Genomic DNA, 20,173 nt, shown 5'->3' with positions numbered 1-20,173 from the left:
AGCCAAGAATGTGGCAGTCAGGGTACCTACCTAGGATGTAGAAGACCTAAGTTCAAGTCCCTGTTCTGAATCAGACAGAGCAGGACATAACTCTACATCTCTCTCAATCTTCATTTAAGGGGATAGGCATGGTGAGGTCCTAGAAACAGGTTGGCTGAGACCAGGGTGAAGATGGGGTACATATTGAAATGATTATATCTATGGGATATACCTTTATCTATAAGATTTTATGTAACTTTCATAGGTACTTCCAGAAATTTTAGAATAATATTGCAGCCTAATTAAGCTATATCCACTGCCTACTGGTTAGACAAAGGGATCTAAAGGAAAATATGATGACCCAAACTGAAGGAATAAACCCTCCAGCCCTCATTAAAGGCAGGCTTACTTCTATGTGGAGGCAATGTCTCTCTGGAAAGGCAATTAGTTTACTATGCTCTCAAAACCAATTCTATTTGTGCTGCAACTCTTTATGCTAGTCACTAGCCTTGTACATAATGTAGTATATTTAGGCTAATAATAATAAAACAAGTACAAAGAAGAACAGAAGAACAGTAGCCCATCAGATACATAAGACAGTTTTCAAAATGCACAGCACTGCTGTTGCCTCCAAAATACATATATAATCAGCAATAAAAATGAAAATAAAGTATACTCTCTCATTTAATTACATAAGAAAGGCCATACTGGGTCAAATCAAAGGCCCATCTAGCACAGTAGCCTGTCCTATGCAAATGCCTAGTGCCCCAGAAGGAATAAATAGAACAGGTCATCATCAAGTGATCTATCCCCTGTTGCTCATTCCCAGCTTCTGACAAAGGGTCTAGGGACACCATTCCTGCCCATGTTGGCTCATAGCCACTTAGTTCTAGCCATATCTAGGTGGGTTTTTTTTAATCCTGTTATAGTCTTGGCCTTCACAACATCCTCTGGCAAGGAGTTCCACAGCGTAACTGTGTATTGTGTGAAGAAATATTTCCTTTTGTTTGCTATCTATTAATTTCATTTGGTGACCCCTAGTTCCTGTGTTATGAGAAGGAGTAACTAACACTTCTATATCTGCTTTCTCTATACCAGTCATGATTTTATAGACCACAATAATTTCCCCCCTTAATCATCTTTTTTCTAGGCTGAAAATCCCAGTCTTATTAATCTCTTCTCATATGGAAGTCATTCCATACCTCTAATCATTTGTGTTGCTCTGTTCAGAACCTTTTCCAATTCCAAAATATCTTTTTTGAGATGGGGCAACTACACCTGCACAGAGTATTCAAAATGTGGGCATATCATACAGAGGCAATATCCTACATAAGATGACAAAAATTATCCCTTTGTTAATGTTTCCTAACATTCTGTTAAGCATTTTTTACTGCCGCTGCACATTGAGTGTATTCTTTCAGAGATCTATCCACACTTACTCCAAAATCTCTTCCTTGAGTGGTAACAGCTAATTTACATTCCATCGTTTTATATGTACAGTTGGAATTATTTTTTCCAACGCGCATCACTTTTTTCGTTTATCAACATTACATTTCTGCTCCCATTTTGTTGTCTAGTCACCTAGTTTTGTGAGATCCTTTTACAGCTCTTGCTGTCTGCCTGGGACTTAACTATCTTGAGTAGTTTTGTATCATTTGCAAATTTTGCAACCTCACTGTTTACCCTTTTCTAGATCATTTATCAATATGTAGAATAGAACTGGTCCTAGAACAGACCCCTAGGGGCTACCACTGTTTACCTCTCTCCATTCTCAGAACTGACCATTTATACCTACCTTTTGTTTCCTATCTTAACCAATTATCAATCCATGAGAGGACGCTCCTTTTCCTTTTAGCATATTGCCACACTTCGTTTGCATAATTGATGAGGGGCCATTCTTAAGCAAAACAGCCCCTAATTAATTATGCAAATGAAGTGCAGCAATATGCTAATCCACTCTTCATTTGCATAGGCTTTTGTGCAAGAGAGGTGCAGTATAGACATAGCCTGAGTGGACGTTTTCAGAGAACTATCCACAATGACTCCAAGATCTCTCTCCTGAGTAGTTGTAGCCTAATTAGTGCCCAACATATTGTATATATAGTTGGGATAATTTTTTCCAATGTGTATTACTTTACATTTATCAACATGAAATTTCATTTGCCATTTTGTTGCCCAATCACATAGGTTGGTGAGATTTTTTTGAAGTTCTTACAGTCTGCTTTGGTCTTAACTATCTTGAGCAGTTTGGTATGCCTTTATCATATTTGAGAACTCCTTTAGCATTTTGATCATCCAGTGGCCCGACCAGTTGTTCTTGCTTCTGATACACTTAATTTTGTCCTTATATTTTTGAGGCTAGCTGTTCTTTTGGGACTTCCTAAAACTAATTTACATACTTCCTTTGCCTGAGTTTATGCTCATTTCTATTTTCCTTCTTGGTATTTAACTTCCACTTTCTAAACAGTGCTTTTTTGCCTTACACTGCTTCTTTTACTTTGCTATTTAGCCAGAGGGACACTTTTGGGGGTCTTTTATTGTTTGTGGAGTTTGGGGTTTTTTTTAATTTGGGGTGTATATTTAAATTGAACCTCTATTAGGGTATCTTTAAAAAGTTTCCATGAAGATTGCAGGGATTTCACTTTTGGCACTGTATCTTTTAATTTCTGTTTAACTAACCTCCTCATTTTTTGTTTAGTTTTCTTTTCTGCTGTTAAATGCTGCAATGTTGCTCCACTGTGGTGTATTCCCTGCCATAGAAATGATAAATTTAATTATATTATGGTCACTATTAGCAAGGGACCCAATTATATTCACCTCTTGGACCAGATCTTGTGCTTTGCTTGGTACAGAGTCAAGAACTACCTCTCCTCTTGAGAGTTCCAGTATCAGATGCTCCAAAAAGTACTGGTATACAAACACTTTGAAAACTTGTCACTTTTTAGCTGTCTGCCATTACACGATATAATTGAATTGGACTCTTTAGCATTTGACTGTTTCTGATCAGATCCTGCCTGTATTTTATCATTTCCCATCCTCTCCTCCTTCCTAGGACAAAGATAATCTCCATTAATAGAGCCTTCTCTTAGGCATGTCTCTGTCCAAAACGTGTTCTTCCACACCTGTTGGCTTTCCTCCAGATCTTATTTTAAAACATTGCTCTATAATCCTTTTGATTGTAAGTGCCAGCTATTTGGATTCATTTTGGTCTAGGTGGAGCCCATCCCTCCTGTGTAAGCACCCCCTTTCCCAAAAGTTTCTCCAGTTCCTAGTAAGTTTCCCAAGTTCCTAATAAGTAGTAGCTTCTAATGAAATCAGGGACTCGTTACAATATCCCAAGGCTATACTTTGTTTCCAATTAATGTTTGCACTCTTGGAATCATATATAAATAGTTTATATGTGTTCACGCAGAGCAAATTCATCTAATGATTTTACTGCATTCTAGTCCAGATAAAACTACTTCATTGCTGTGTCATTAACTTTACAAGGAGTCTGTTATTTTCAGCTAGATGTTCCATAAGATGTACTATCACACGCAGAGAAGAAAATGCAAGTACTGTGGTAAAAAGAAGACCCTGAAAAAATGCACTTTGATGTTTAGGTCTAGTCATTCCATAATGCTAAAACTACTGAGCAAATTTAAAAAAAAATACTTAAGAAACTTATTGGTAACAGTCACTAAAAATCATCTCTCTTGAGAATAAAACAAATGAAAATAAAAATTTCTAACCATTTAACTCTTGACATTTTTGAATGGGCTTTACTTGCATTTATCTACATAGTTTCTGTGTTACCTCATGAGAGAAGCAACCCAACTGTTGCCTTTCCCCTGACAGTTCCTGGAGCTCTCACTGTTCGACCCATTGAGCCTCTCCAGACTCTTTGGCATTAAGTCTGGTGAGCCCAGGACTTAATGCCACAGAGGTCTACTCTGTCTCCTTTGGGTGTGTTTCAGTCTCCAGCAGAAGCTGTAGAGTTTCTCTATGTAAGAGGGGTGGGGAATGGTCCCAATACTAAGAGGAACTTTCCTGGCTTCTATACCACCCCGATGAAATGGGATAGCAAAAGGATCTGAGCCCCTACTCCCACTTCCTTTACCCAGAGGCCTCCCTGACCTTGAGGGTTCCCCTTCCACCTTTCTGTGTGGCAGAGCCCTTGTAACCCCAGTAAGGCTCCCCAAATGTTCTTTCACTTGAGGAATCACCTCCTCAAGCCAGCGTACGTTTGCAATTCTGTTCCAAGGATGCACCGTCACACCATTTGCACTTGAGTTTGGAAGACTCACTGGTACTCTTCCTTTCATGGCGCTAGTCAGTGCATTGGCTGACTGGAGCCCATTACCTAGATATAGACTTTACAAACTTTCAATACCCATTGGTATTTCCTGATACCCAGCAATGTTCATTTCGGATTTTCCCCTCTCCATGAAAGAATGACAGTCTTCTGTTTTCTGCCCACTTTAACATTTCCAATCTGTCTCATGGGACCCAGGGAATGACTCTTATTCTCTGCTTTAGCCATACTCAACTCAGCGATGTATTCTTCTTAGAGTGCTCATGATAAGCACTGCTTTTCTTGGCAGCAGTAGGTCTTTTAGCTCACTAATGATGTTCATTCCTAGAATCCCTGGTACACCTTCTTCCATATGGCCCCCTTCATTTTCCTGGCAGTGTCTGGTCCACGTACCCTACATCTGCTTGAAGGCATCACAGCACTGAGATTGCCAGTCCATTAAATGCTGTTAGATGTACAAATTGAGTGTTGTGCATGGTCAGCTCCTTGTCCTTCAAATATTTTTGAAAATGTGACACAGTAATGGAGCCTTCTCGTGGACATTCTCATCTAGTAAATCCTGGTCTTTCAAAAGTGTAACTCCCCAGATCATCTGTCAGTAGGGATCTTCAAGAACCCAATGCCCTTGGATACTTTGGCATACTAATGGGCTGTTTTTCTTTCATCCACTTGGTCATCACTTCCCACATTTCCCCCTGTTGAGCCAGTTTATGGACAGCTTCACTTAAAATTTCCAATGTTAACTGTGTTTGGGGAAGGACCTTTTCCCCCAGCAGATGCATTCACTTGGCCCCCATGTTGTGTATGGGGGTAAGACTTGGATTTCTTTTCCAAAAGTACTTACTCTTCTTCTGACCACTGTAGCAAGGGTCCCGTTTTCCCCAACAAGAACATCTTTGTATCTGTTCACACACTCCAGAAGCTCTTCTATTAAAATGCTGCCCCGTCCTATTATTAAAATCAAATTCTTCCAATCCACTCAAAGGGTCTCTCTATTTTATTTATTATTAAGAGATAAAGTATGTCTGTGTGTTGTTGTGCTGTACATTTCCTATAGAAAGGATCCAAACCATCTTTGAGAACTTGAAGATGAGAATTGTGAAGTACTATCTTATAAAGAATTTTTTTTTATTGATACACCAAAGAAGTGTCATTTTTTCTCTAAGTGAAAAACCACTGTTCAAGAGATGGCTTTATCCTGAGAATTTTGCATTTTAACATGTATCGGCCCAATTCATTTTCAAAAGTTCAGTATACAGGCCAGATATTAGACACTTGTATATTGATTATCAGGCTCATAATGTTTCCACTCCCACAAATGGCCTATGAAATGTCTCTCCTGTCTGGGTTACTTCCAAGCTGCACAGATGCCTGCCTATATTATGTATTTAAGCTGCCTTGAATATTTTAAATAGAAAGGCAGGGTAAAAATATTTAAATAAAATAAAATAAAATAAAATAAAATAAAATAAAATAAAATAAAATAAATGTATTCCCAGCTAAGTCACAGTCAAGCCCACCAACAGGGAGGGATAAAAGTGAACAACTGCTCCAGGACCAGTGATTCAAAAGGACCCAGGGCTCCACTCAGCGCCCCATACCCTTTAAATCATTGCCGGTGCACTATGCAGCACACTCCGAGCAGTTCTTTGGCCTGGGGAGGGTGGGGGTACCACTTTATACAGAGAGCACTATGAAAAATGCTAACTAAGTACAGTGAAACCTTTGTTATCCTGCACTCTGTTAACCAGAAAACTTTGTTAACCAGCATTTCCCCCAGCCACAATACCATCACATCTTCAGGCGCACAGGCCTGGCTTGGTTTACCATGATTGGCTTAATTTTTTATTTAAGAAGTATTAATCATCTTTAACTCAAAATAGAAATGTGAGACCAACTGCCTCACACTACAAAACTACCAATATTAAAAACTGGAGTTTTACTATTATTGTCCATTGGTTTTTCCTAGGTTGATGGGGACCCTCAGATAACCGGAATTTTTAGATAACCGGAATGCTCTGATCCCCGAGCATGCTGGATAACACCGGTTTTACTGTACTCTGAAAAATCTGGCCAAAAGTGTCTCAAACTGGGTTCTTACACACTAGAGCACCAAAAATTAGCAGTCCATTTTGCAAATGTTGGCCTAAATTCACCTGGGCCTAAGTCCTCCATCCATAAAATGGAAATACAGCTCTCTTATCTCAAAAGAGAGTTGTAAAGACAAGTTCATTAATGTTTGAAGCACTCACACATTATGATAAGTGTCATAGAAAAGCCTGGGAGGAAATTAATAATTCCATAATCAGTGCAAGATTCAGATGATTTGTAATAAATAAGCTATGCGTCCATACACTGAACAACGAGACAAACACAATGCTGAGCAGCTATCTCTTTCAGGGTGTTCCGTATAATGTAAGGGTCTTGAGGAAAATGCAGTTTGCGTTCATGGACTGACAAATCATCTCATAATGCAGACACACAAAGGAAGAATTAAGGTTGCCTGTACAAACTTCATTTGGCATCTTCCAATTCTGAGTACTTGATTTTGCATCTTAATAACATTTTAACAGTTTACTAGCTCATTTTGAATGCAGTAGCATATAGGTAACTAATTAGTGAATGTGCACTACAGGTCCCCCTTTGTGCCCAGCTGCAGAGGATGAGTTATTACAAGGCTACCCTTTTAGGGCTGACCCCATGCCTTTCAGTCCCAACTAATGAGCCTGAGCTTTTTTAGCTCAGTCTACAGCATCTTGCATTTTTTATTTCTGGATCTCTTGTCAATCCCCCCAGGACTCCCCCCAAATGTCAACTACTACTTGAGTTGGGCAAAAAATGTTGGCTTAATAATGTATTGATTGAAAAATGCAATCTCAGTCAACTTGAAACAATTCATGAATGTGAATCAAATTTGCTGAATAATTTTGACCAGGGATAAATTCACAAAGAGATTTTAGATCCATTCACAAAATGGCTAGAAAAGGAGGTGCCTGCTCTCTCCATGCCTCAATCCCTCGCCCCCTCTTTCCCCCACACACTTTTTTTTAGTTCAGTGGTTAGGACATTCACTTCAGATGTGGAAGACCCAGCTTTGAATCACTGATCTATATGAAGCTGGCAGGCCAGGTGCTAGCTGCTAGTTTATGCTAGTGCCCCAGGCCTCAGTGAATACTGACAAAAACAAAGCTGGAAATCAATCTGGTTTACCTATGTTAAGTGTTAGAGTTGTAAGACTGCTTCTTGGCTAGACCTTATAAATACTGTAGGAGGCTGCGTGTAATGATCTCACTTATAACTTTTGTAGCCCATAATATTCAGTTAGATTGCATGTTTGCATTATAAGCCACTGTAATTGTATAACTAACCAAACAGGAAAAGAAGCATTAATTAAGATAAAATTCTCGTTCTGCATACAAAAAGGTAAATGAGGCTCATTATCATCAAAAGAAAGATCTTATTGCTGGCTTTCCTTAGTCCTTACAAGAAAGGGAAACATGCACATGAACTCATGCCATCAGCTTGGCTTCTTGGGTGAAAAGGGTAAAAATCCCTGACAAGGAGAAACTGGAATGTTGATGCTGCCTGGAGTGAGTGGCAAAGATTCCAAAACATCAGAAAAACTCATTTGTAAATGTATGTTTCCTGTTTCAATCATGTAAATAACTATTTTCTTTCCTATGTTAATACATTCTCAGTTATTTCATTACAGGATTGGACACAGGTTTTGTCAAAGTACAAACAACCTGGGATAACTGGCTGGTCCTTTGGGACTGTGAGTAACCTGAATATTGTTGTAATTTTTAGTGTAAAGTCATCAGCTATCACATAGTCCATCTTGCTTGAGTGGCAACCTGGAAAGGAATGCCTAAGGGGACTGTCTAGCACTCCATGGTAAGACTGCTGTTAGAGTTCACACTGGGGACTGGATTGGTGAAATATACCAGTGTGTGGGGTCCAAACTGCTTTTTTTTTTGACAGTGTCACTCATTGTTGTGAGCCAGTCCAGACGGTATGACACTGTGAAACAATCATTTGAAATATTCACCAGAACAGGCAAACTGGAACCTGGACTTGCCTCCTCCCAGTTGGGCCCCTGAACCAATATCTTACAGATTCATCCTTGTTTTCTTTCTGGCCCTGCGACTATTCAAGTATTTGATACCCAGGGAACAGTTTCAGTAGGGGAGATTGAGGGACTGCTAGAATACTAGCTAGAATTCCATATAGCAAGGGGTTAGGCCACTCACCTATGATTTAACTTTCTCTTCCTAAACAGTGATTAAAACCTGGGTGCCCTACATTCCCAGTGAGTGTTCTAGCCATTGGACTAAGTGTTGTAAGAGTGAAGCACCCCCATCACCAGGCTAAAGGATGTAAGGGAAGCACCACTCTCTCTGGCTATTTTGTGAATCTATCCCTTCAAAAATGCTTAGAAGTGAACTGTTTCAAATCAAATACAATCTTTCATTCAATCCAAAATGTGCTTTTTTGATTCACCAAACATTCTGAAAAAATCTTTTTTGGAACTGCCATCAGACAGAAAAAAATCAGTTATATGGTCAACTCTAACCCATAGAGAGAGAGAGAGAGTCTGTGTGTGTATTAATTTCAGTAAACATGTGAATATTCCCCTGGCATTTAGAGATGGCTTGCAATATTTGACCAAAGCCCTGTGTCATAGGAGTGGAGAGAAGCAAATTTCCTGTTATACAGAATGAATCAATGAAGCTATCCCAGCATAAAGGCAGTGTAACATCACAAAGCATCTGACTCAGTCTTTAGTTTAATAATGAAGATCTATTTTTGGTGCATAAGTTTTCAAGTTTCATTCCACTTTTGTCTGAAGACTCATGGCTGAGATTATGTTTGGCATGCAAAAACTTCCTCTCTTTTGTTATTCCTTTTTAATTACATTGCCTCTCATTGCCAGTGAAATCATTATAAGAATTGAAAAGTAGCTTCCCATGCCTCATTATAATGAACAAAAAAACTTGGTGAAAGACTACATTGTTGTGTTATTGGATCATTACTGCAGTATATGTTCAGCTGATGAACACTGCTTATTCAATGAGAAGATGATTAGGCTGATCCGTGAGCCTGCAATGATTTAGTATAGATGGCAGGCAGCAAGCAGAGTTGTGTGATAGCCTATCTTAATTCTCTCATTTGTAAAAAAGATCATTAAACTAACAAAGCTGTCCATGAGTGGCTGGTGTCTGTACCTTACTATTAAACTGTTTTTTTCTACTTATATTAAAGTATTAATTTCATGCAGTGGACTAATAATGGAGGATGTTCATAAAGTTCCTATTAAATGCTCTGCCAGTAGCAATAAAGCCAACAAATGCAAGTGAAACTATTCTAATTACACTCTTTTCACTATTTGGTCCATGTCAAACTGCACAGTACCAGGAATTGGAAGCAGTGATGGATTTGTTGACAAAGCTTCTTGACTCAAGAGACATCATTGCTTTTGCCCTTGAATTTTCTAGGGACTGATCAATAAAACAAATTAAGAACTCCCAAAAGGATGGTTCTAGTCTCTTCTGATTAAATATGATATTGCTATGTAATCAGCAACCCATTCCATGACTTCTCATTTGGACCAGCTTTTAGAAAAACCCTTTAACACAAAAATGAGGATGATGGCTGTGAGTTGGAGAGGTAGAGATCCACACAGTCTGTGCATACCCAGCATCCTAAATAAAGAATCTTCCTTAACTTCACTGTTTCTAAATTCTCTCTTTTCTCCATCAAAAGGGAAACAATTATTGCAATGAGCCCACAAAGCTCACAGCACGTAGAGGCTAACTCCTTCCTCGCCTCCAAAATGGATACAACACAAATGCTGCCAAAGTAGCAGGGGAGAGGGAAGAAAGGGGCAAAATACAAACTAGAAAATCCAGCATCATTGGATGCAAATAAATAGATTTCAAAACAGTAGTTACTGAAAGGGAATAAAAATAAACTTTGGCTGTTGCAAGGAATTTAGTTTAAAACAAAATATAAATCCAATTGGTGGCCTCCCAGCACTTTCTTCACTCTGATGCCCTAAGCCACCGGAAGAAAAGTGCTCCCTTGTATACCCATCTGCAATGGGAAAAAAAGGGGGTCTTCCCACCGAGGTTCCATCTTTGTGATGATAAACACCTTGGAGTCGACATAAGACAACATCGGCTATCTGGAGGTACCACAAGCAAGTCAGGAAGGCCCATCATACTTCTGAGTATGGCTTCAGAAGTTATTCTAAACTTCAACAGATTATATCCTTTAACAAATACATTCTGCAACAGTTAAATAGAAGGAAGGATACAAAAGGTGGGTGAGGAAGAAACTGAAATTCAATTGTAATACACTATTATGTTTATAATGTAATGGATATACACTATAATACAATATAAAATCAAATCAAGTAAACTTCACAGGGCTTCCTAGTGAAAATTGTCACAGAAAAGAAAATGAAGAATGTGGCAATGTGAGCTAGGCCCACAGGCCCTCTACTGCAGGCTCCAGCATCTTACCACATGCAATCCCAGAGAAGAACAGAAGTCCTGCAAGTGGCCCAAAGGGGCTGCTGTTGCCGCTAGCTCAGGAGCAGAGGGGTGGAATCCCAGGCCCTTTAAATCACTTCCAGAATACAGTGGGCGCTCTCTGGGTGGCTCTCAGGGTTGGCTGGGGGAGGGAGGTATAAGAATGGCATGATCCAAGTGATCCTGAGGGCTGGCTGCTCCCAACCCTGCTCCTTCTGCTTGTGGCACCTCCCCTTCTAGGAGTACACAGCTGGCCCCCCACATATAACCGTGGTGCCTGCCCAGCATTTCTGTTGGCCCCTCTAGTGCTGAGGCATTACCTTTGTGATGCTCAGATATTGAGAATGTGTACCAAACTCAACACAATGGAAGCTGCAAACTTAACAGGCAGCACACAGCCACCACTACAGATCCTCCCTGAAAATGACATTTCCATTAGGATATGCTGGCATTGTGATGGTCTCTTTAAGAACAATCATCCTGAATATGAGCAATTTGTAGATCTGTAACAAATCCAGCCACTTTACACACACGTCTGAAACATCAGTCTCAAGAAATGAGTGAGTTTCAAAACATAGATTTGGTGGGTAACCCAGTGGACAACATATCTTGCCCAGCACTTGAAAAAGAATGTCAAATCTGACAAGGAAAATTATCTCATGACACGAAGTCTAGCCCAGAAAATTCAAGTCAGGAAAGGGGGAAGCCATTGGCTATGGTGAAGTCAGATGCATAGCCTTAGTGTGGGAACTAGGTTGGGTTCAACAATAGCCAGAGGAAGCTAAACACATTTACATTCTTGGAAGACAACTTGTGTCTTTTCAGAACCAGTGTTCTGAAAGGAGAACTGGAGAAGAAAGAGATTTCTCCAAGTCATTCAGCAGCATTATCTGTAATATGCATATGTGAGAGATGATTACAAGAAAGGATCTTAGTTTAAGAATAGTATTATATATAAGATTTTCAGAAGTGCCTGAGGATTTAGAAACACAAATACCACTGACTCTCAGTGACTTATCGTCCGCTATCCCTTGGTACACATGACCATTACATTCAATGTGTCAACTCCACAACTGAAAAGAACTAATTAGTCAAACACAAGTAACCTGCTATTGCAGCATCATACAGCTACACAGCACAATGTTTCATATAACATTGTAACTAATATGTTTCTTGCCAAAAATAAAGTGGTGATTATTGAGTCAATGATCCATTGTTCCTTTTGTGTGGCACTTCCATGTTGTGTCTCAAAAATATTCCCTATAGGAGGCTGTATGCACCCCTGCCATGCAACCTGGGGTGTACTGCAATTTTTTGCTGTTGTGAGCAGCCCAGGTGGGTGCCACTAACAGCCTGCCAGCATGCAAGCCAGGCCCTGAGTGCCTGTCTAACTGCACCCTACCCACTACATCCTGGCTCTCCCCAGCACACGCCAGTCCCAGATCTTCCCACAGAACTGTATGTTTTGTACTGCCCATTCCTTTCCTGGACAGTACAAATATATTAAGTCTGTTATTTTTTAAGGGAATAATATGCCATTTTATTATCTAAAATACCCAGAAACTTCGGTTTAAATACACTGGATAAGATGAAACAGTAAAACAAGTTTATTGACTTCAACAAGATATATTTAAGCTAGTACAAGTAATGAGATATGACAGTCAGAAATAGTTACAAGAAAAATTCTTATCAGTCTCTGCTTTGGAAAGCAGAGCATCTCACTGCCATAGGTGGCGAGTTGTGTGGGCCTGTGGTTCCCAGGCACCTACCAATCTTAGGTCTCCTCTGGCCTTGCCTGCCAGCTCCCACACACTTCCCCCACACATGCCTGCTGGATTCCTGCCCTCAAAGACCTTTACTTTCTTGCCCTTATTGCAGCCTGGCTATAGGTAATAGCAGCCCTATCCCGGCAGCAGGCTGACTGCTTGGTGTCTGTCAAGACAGGAGGGGGAGAAGCATATGACATTCCCCTCCATACCCAGGCAATTCAGAGTAGAGTCCTTCCTCTCTGGGATTTGGGTGAATGTGTATGGTGCCAGGAGTGAAGAGAGGGATTAGGGAACCCTAACCTCAGCTTCTCCCACACCCCAAATCCCTCATCTGCACTTTACAGCTTGCATCTCAACCATCTGCCCCAGCCCTGAGCCCCCTCCACATATACACCTCAAGCTCCTCCTAAAGCTTGTGTAACACCGAATGCAGAAGCAAACCTGGGACCTCTGGAGCTCAGGGCATGATCCCCTACAACTTGAATAAAAGTCAGTTGCCACTCAGCTAAGGCCATAGAGCACATTCATTCTCTCTCTCTGTAAATGATTAAGTGCCACTACATGAGACAGTGAACCACACTCAGGAGGTCTGTGGGTTACACTTGCACCCCTGCACACCAACCCTCTGCCCCTGTCCTGAGTCCTTCCCACACCCAAAGCCCCTAATCCCCATCCCCACTTCAGAGCCAGAGTTCTCATACAGCCACACCCTTAATAGGCAGGTGTGGGCAGGATTTACCCTCACTCTGGGAACCACCTAAAATTATACAATCCTGCTATCTCTACTCACTGTATGCTCCAGCAGATTACTGACCAGACTTTCAGACTAGGACCCCTCCCCTAGAAATCAATGGAAGTTTTCTTTTGTCTTCTTAGGTACAGAGAAAGGAGCAGGAAGAGAGAGGGGGAATATGGCCCTGCTTTTTATGGCTCCAGACACCCTGGAAAACATTTCCAGCTGAGAATTCAGAGACAAAGAGTCTGTGTGAAGGATGATCCCTGCTGTTTTTCATCACCTGTTTGAGATTCCTTTTCTTCCCTTCCTACTTGATGACTCTATTTATTGTTTAATGCAAATTAAAGCAAGCACACATTCCTTTGTTTAGGACAGATATTTTTGCTGATTTCAGTTTGGGCCGGGTTTGAAACCTGTTTTTAACAACCTCATACAGGAAAAATTTATAATTCCACAGAGTATTGACACACATTCTGTCAGGACAGTACTGATAGGAAAATTATGAGTTTTACACTCAGAGAGAATTCTGTGCCAAAATAATAAAAAAAATCTGCAAAATTCTGCATATTTTCTTTATCAAAATAACACAACTGAATCATTTAAATTTCAATTGTTTTGCCAATTTATTTCAAAATCCTTTCAGCAAGTATGTCAACAATACAGACAACAACAAAAAGTTTTGCTTGGATGTAGAGAGTTAAAGAAACCACTATGAAACTTCAGGAGTGCTGGGGGTGGAGGGCTGCATGTAAATCTCTTTAGTGATGTCTAGTGTTACATAGTACCTAAATAAGTTTCAATGTACATGGACATTCATAGGGCATAACAAATTTATCTGGCGGTATACCGAGATCTTCTAATTACATCTCCCAACAATGAGTTACAGGTATTAATATTACACATTTATCTTTTGATTGGAATCTCCCTTACCTACTGCCTCCTCAACTCTTTCTTCATCGTTTCCACCTGTTCTGCAATGTGCCAGCACCTCTTCTCCACTAAACTGCTCGTCATGCCTCATTATCTGCTTCCTTAGACCAGGAGTTTGATTATTCTTTCTTTGGACATTTCTTATCAACCTCTTATTTGTTTACAAAACATGGATTTAAAATCTATGGCAATTAGTGCCAGACAAAAGATGAAGTGAACAAACAAAACACATCTTGATTTTTCATTGCAGAGGTTCCATGATGAGAGATTGATCCACCCATAAGAAGAACCTTTCTCCAGTTGTCAGACTGCAGACATTCAAGACAGCCTAATTTGTTGTCTCAAAGCAAATAATCTACCTACACTGGAAAATGACTTTCTGCAGAAGATATTTCTTTTACAGATGCAGAAAGAGCTGTCACATACTTGGGCTATGATGCTAATAGCTCCTCCTTCTGAGCTTTTTGAAATGCTGGAGAAACACTGGTTTTGGATTACACTACTAAAGAAAAGGAATAGTCGAAGGAGAAGCAAAACAAATTTCCTCTCCCTGACCCCAAAATTGCCTCTATCCTGAAAGAGTTACATCAAGGGTGAAAAGGAAATTCCATCTCCATGTTTAGTCAGTGTTCTTGCCCATTAGTGTGCTTGTGACAATGACTGTTAAATGGACTTCTGGCAAGTAAGGCATAGTCTGGTTGAAAAAATCTCAAAACAACACTTTTTCATCTGAAAACGGGTTCCAAGCAAAATCAAAAAGTTCCTTGGAAAAATATTTATTTTGGTGGACTTTTCCATCAGAGAAACTTTAAATGTAAGGTCAACTGGCAGCCAGACTAGTAAAGAATCTCAGCATCTAGTAAAAGCAAGACTGGGGCATGAGAGACATGACACTACATGTCAGCTGAGGTTGAGCTGCAACTCAGGCAGCACTGAGATGAACCCTTTCCAAAATACAACATTTCATTTTAGATCAATAACCAACAAGCCAAAACTGTAGGTTTCAATTCATCATTCAACAGCACTGAGCATCCTGTGAGTCAATTGGAATTGAGAGCACTCAGTGTAATAATAATGTGGTACCCAGGAGAGCTGCTTAAAAAAAATGAATTTTATTTCCTGTTCCTAGTCACCTGACCTTAGAATGGGTTTCATAGGCTAATGCCCATCACATAACAAGGGTCAGTATCAGGTGACTTTAGTGGCTTTCCTAAAATCATAAAAGGCACTCGGCAGATTAGAAGACTGGGGTTGCACTGTGAATATAACATGAATTCTCTATATATTTGAAGCATTCAGAAAGTTTTCAAAAGCTTCCACAGAAACGAGTCATTGCAAGTCAAAGCCGAGTGTGAATTCTTTCTGTTTTGAGGTATGAAGGAATCTCTCTTCCAAATTCCTGCGTAACATTTTATTTGCATACCTTACGATTTCAAACGTATGTTCAATTTCTTCTGAAGGTTTAATTTTTAATGCAATTATTAAAATTGTATCCACTGTCATGAGATATGCAATCAGTTTTGTTTTTCTGATTAAAAACCTTTTCATAGATTATGCTTAACTAAAGCAGTGTGAAAGAACTAAAAGAATTAAATTTGACAACTGTCCAAAAAACTATTTCTGAGACACTCACTTTGCTTTGATAAATAGTCCCAGATGATATTTGATTGACAATATTAAGCCTGCACATCTGGACTACCATTCACTGTAGTATTTTGAATCAGAATGTTACCCTGACAAACAGGATAATCCTAGAATTCTTCACATGGAACCATTATTTGCACAGTCTTGCATAACATCCTTGATTATGATTTACAATTTTTGTATAGGCTCAAAACCCAATTCACCAGCTTCTGGGTCCCACCCAGCTAGAATTCAACAGAACTGTAAGCTTTTGCCTATTTTTCCCCCCTCTCCTGTCAATATTCAGTCTTTGCTATGAAACAAATAAACCTTCAGAGAGATTGTAAACAACTTAGCCCTGAAAATAAATAAACCATGCTAAATGAAAAGCTCTGCAGCTGTGAAACTAGTGCTAGATAAGAGTCTTCCTTTTTGGACAGAAAATCTTTCATATTAATTTTAAAGCTCTGCAGTGTCTTTGATACCTTTTCCCTAGAGGCATCTTCAAATTGTCTAAGAGCTTTTTTATGCTTAATTGTCTTTTCCCGAACCGCATCACCTGCAAAAAGTGGCATGTGTTTAGCACTGAGAGGGCATGTGATAACATTTGCAAAGACAGAGCATCTACACATGATTATTCTGCACAAGTGAGTCACAAGATGGTGAATGCCAGCCCACATGGACGTCAGTGTTTTAAACAGCACTTGAATCTTAGCAGATGAAGTACAAAAAATAATCTCCAACTCATTACAGTGGTCAGCCCTATAAAGTTCACATTTAATCAACAGCACCGCCAGCAGCAGCCACCAGGTAAACAGAGCTACATTGTACTGGCACACCCCTTGGAAAATAGGAAGGAAAAAAAGCTCCAAAGAGGTGATACATAAGATGACAAGTGTTTAGTTGCCAAAAGCATAGCATTCTCCACAGGGAAAAATGTGAAGAGAAGGAGCTACCTTAACCCAAGTTAAAGAAAAGTAATATTAAAAAGTACTCAAAAATATTGCAAACTGCAATAGCTTATTTAAGCAATTGCATACAAATAGGCTGTGTCTACATTGGCAAGATTTTGCGCAAAAGCAGGCACTTTTGCGCAAAAACTTGCCGCCTGTCTACACTGGCCACGATTCTTGCACAAGAACACTGATGTTCTAATGTAAGAAATCAGTGCTTCTTGCGCAAGAACACGCCCGCTCAGGAATAAGCCCTCTTGCACAAGTGTTCTTGCACAAGAGGCCAGTGTAGACAGGCAACATGAATTTCTTGCGCAAGAAAGCCTGATGGTAAAAATGGCCATCAGAGCTTTCTTGCGCAAGAGAGCATCTACACTGGCACGGATGCATTTGCACAAAAGCACATGCCGGTGTAGACGCTCTCTTGTGCAAATACTTTAACGCAAAAACTCTTGCGTTAAAAGTATTTGCGCAAAATCTTGCCAATGTAGACGTAGCCCTAGTGTGAGAATCATGGAAGAGAGATACAGCAGGAAGATGCTGTCAGTTTTAGTTTTTTTAAACTTAGAGGGGAAGCAAAAAGGGAGTGTTATTCAGGTTTTTTTTCTGCCCTGGAGGCTAAAAGGCTCTGTTGAAGGACACACGGACAAATGGCTGTGACCAAGAAAACAAATAGACAAACTACAAGAATGCTTGGGAGGTTGGCAAGAAAGGTGGAAAGGGTGGGAAGGACTTGAGACTAAGTATTTACTCTTTCCTGCCTGTGGGAAATGTGAGAAGCTAACAGCCTACATCCTTATTTCCCACACTGGTTGGTGGGGCTGCAGCACTTTGCAGACAAGTCATGGGGCAGTCTCCACAACAGTGACCTATTGCACCACCCTAAAGTGAGAGTAAGTATTCTGCATGACACATTGTTTTAGAGCCATCTTTAAAAAAATAGGGGAAATTCATAAGGTGCTAGGTACTTCTTTTAGCGTTCTGTGTATTATCCGGTCTATATCAGAGTTCTAAATGAAGAAGCAGGGTTGCAAACAGAGCTCCAGAAGAATTGGTCTGTGGCAGGATTTGGCCAACCAGGCAGACAAGGCAAATCTGTACCACAACAGCACTTAAATTGTGCAACCTCGGGACCTAGCCTGAGTTAATTTATGTCATAGGAGTGGGCCCATTTACCCTGGTCAGCAAAATGTACACAGGACAGGTTGAAAGTTTTCTGTTTTACAGCAAGAAGTGTCTACTTTTTGCAGAAAATTTCAACTTCCCTCCCAATGACCAAAATTCTAAAATCTGGAAACATTAAAACTCCATTTTGATGGTTATAGCTGAAACAACATTTCACCATTTCCAATCAAAATGTTTAGTTTTGTCCTATTTTAACATTAAAACAGGATCCTTCTGAGCCACTGCTGCAGCATGTCAGGGGAGATGTTCTCTCAACCACGTATATTGGTTAACATTTTTAATCTGCTAGATTTGCCTTATATACAATTACTTCAGTGTCTACATACTATAGGGAATATTGCAAATACTGAAGTGACATTATTTCTATTTCTAATATAATTTGCAGGATAAGGATGTCTACTGTGCTTGAGATTAGACTTTTGAGTCAGTCTCTGGAAAGTGGAATTCTTTCCAATCAGGTATTAATTGAGTTATTCATTGCTGGGACTAGCAAGTGAATAAAACAGAAGTTTAAGGAGGAAAATGAAATTGGAATTCCAGGAAAACACACAGTGCTGCATAATAGAACAAGATAAATCTTTAATAGAAAATGTAAATGTTTCAATCAATCTATATTCCTGACCTCTTGTATATTCAAAGCTCAACTTGAAAGCTTATTTTTCAGAGAATATGCCTGATATCAGATAAGCATTGCAACTTCATTTCAAACTCTTCCTTGCTGAAGCTATAGAATGTATTAAAGGCATCTATCGATATTTAAATAGAGATATGCAATCAGTGGCAGGGACACCCCAAAGTAGGTGCTTTTACTGCCTATTGTACTTCTCTAAATTCATGGGTACATTATCACATGAGCATCCAGGCAGGTTTTCCAGGACCTATCTAATCATCACTAGTACATTTCCAGCATCTTTATGACAACAAAGTTTAATGGTCTCACCATCCTGTTTGGAATTTGTTTGTAACACTGATAGAAAAGGTTTTCATCCACCTTCTTCATTGCATTATTCAGAGGGAGTTTACTTTACATTTTTCTCTCTCTCTCCCAAGAGCAGACATGTATATTCAACATGCACACATACATACAACTCAGATCATCCATGCAAATAGATCTGATATGTGTTAATAATCAGAAAAGCAGTAAGCATGCATCATCCTTAGTGGGTTTTTATACTCTTGCAGCTGCAAAGAATTAGATGCCTACCTAAAGAAGATGTGTAAGACTGCTTGCTATCTTGTGATAATTGATGTTTAAAATGACCTTGACAAGAAGCATTCATAGCCTTTGCAAGCTCTACAAAGAAGCAAGACAAACATGTTCTTCCATCTTGATCACTTTTACTATACCTCCTCCAAACACCTGACCTAATGTTGCGTGGAGATGTAAGTATACTGCAGAAGAATTATTTATTTGATGGGAATGCAGGGCTATTTTATTTATATTTCCTTTTCAAGGGAGGATTTTTCTCAGTGGAGTAGTTTTCAAGCTGAACTCAACATGGTGATGGACAAATTTCAGTCATGTGATTTGAATTCAAATGCAACAACCTTGGAGGAGACTTTTATATTTGTTTTCCATGACACTAGTTAATTGTTTTTTCTCTAGTGAACAGGCTATATATAGACAGAGCATGGAATTTCCATTAAAGGCTGAAACAACCTGAAACCTGATTTTATTTAAGTTCAAAATCTGCAGTACGATTGTATTGCTATGTGGGATCTCCATTGTTGGTGGAGGATGCATTGGCCCTAAAAGCTCTGTACACTCTCTCGTGTACTAGTACTATTTTTCATGAACACAAATTTGTCCTTGAAATATAAGAGCCCTGGCTGAGACTTGACCAAGTATCAGGTATCTTATTCCTTAGAAATTTTCCTCCAATCACTTTGGTCAAGGTACTTATTGTAGAAAACTGTTGTCAAAAATCAGATTTTTTTTAAATGGCAAGTTATTTCAAAATCCTATGTAATTATCTGGAAACATTGTGTGACCTACAACTTACTGGAACCAGTGACACTCCTGTGTGATTAAATCCTAGCAGGTTGGAGCTACTGTATGCACAGAGAGTAGAAGATGCTGTGATCCTATTAGACAGGATATCAAAAACAAAATAACAATGATCTGGTGGAAAATAATCAGGATGATCTGGAAGGTGATGCCATATGTGATT

The sequence above is a fragment of the Pelodiscus sinensis genome, chromosome 6, assembly GCF_049634645.1.
Source record: "Pelodiscus sinensis isolate JC-2024 chromosome 6, ASM4963464v1, whole genome shotgun sequence".
Classification (NCBI taxonomy): domain Eukaryota; kingdom Metazoa; phylum Chordata; order Testudines; family Trionychidae; genus Pelodiscus; species Pelodiscus sinensis.
The sequence above is the reverse complement of the archived record's forward strand: the minus strand, read 5'-3'. Positions refer to the sequence as shown.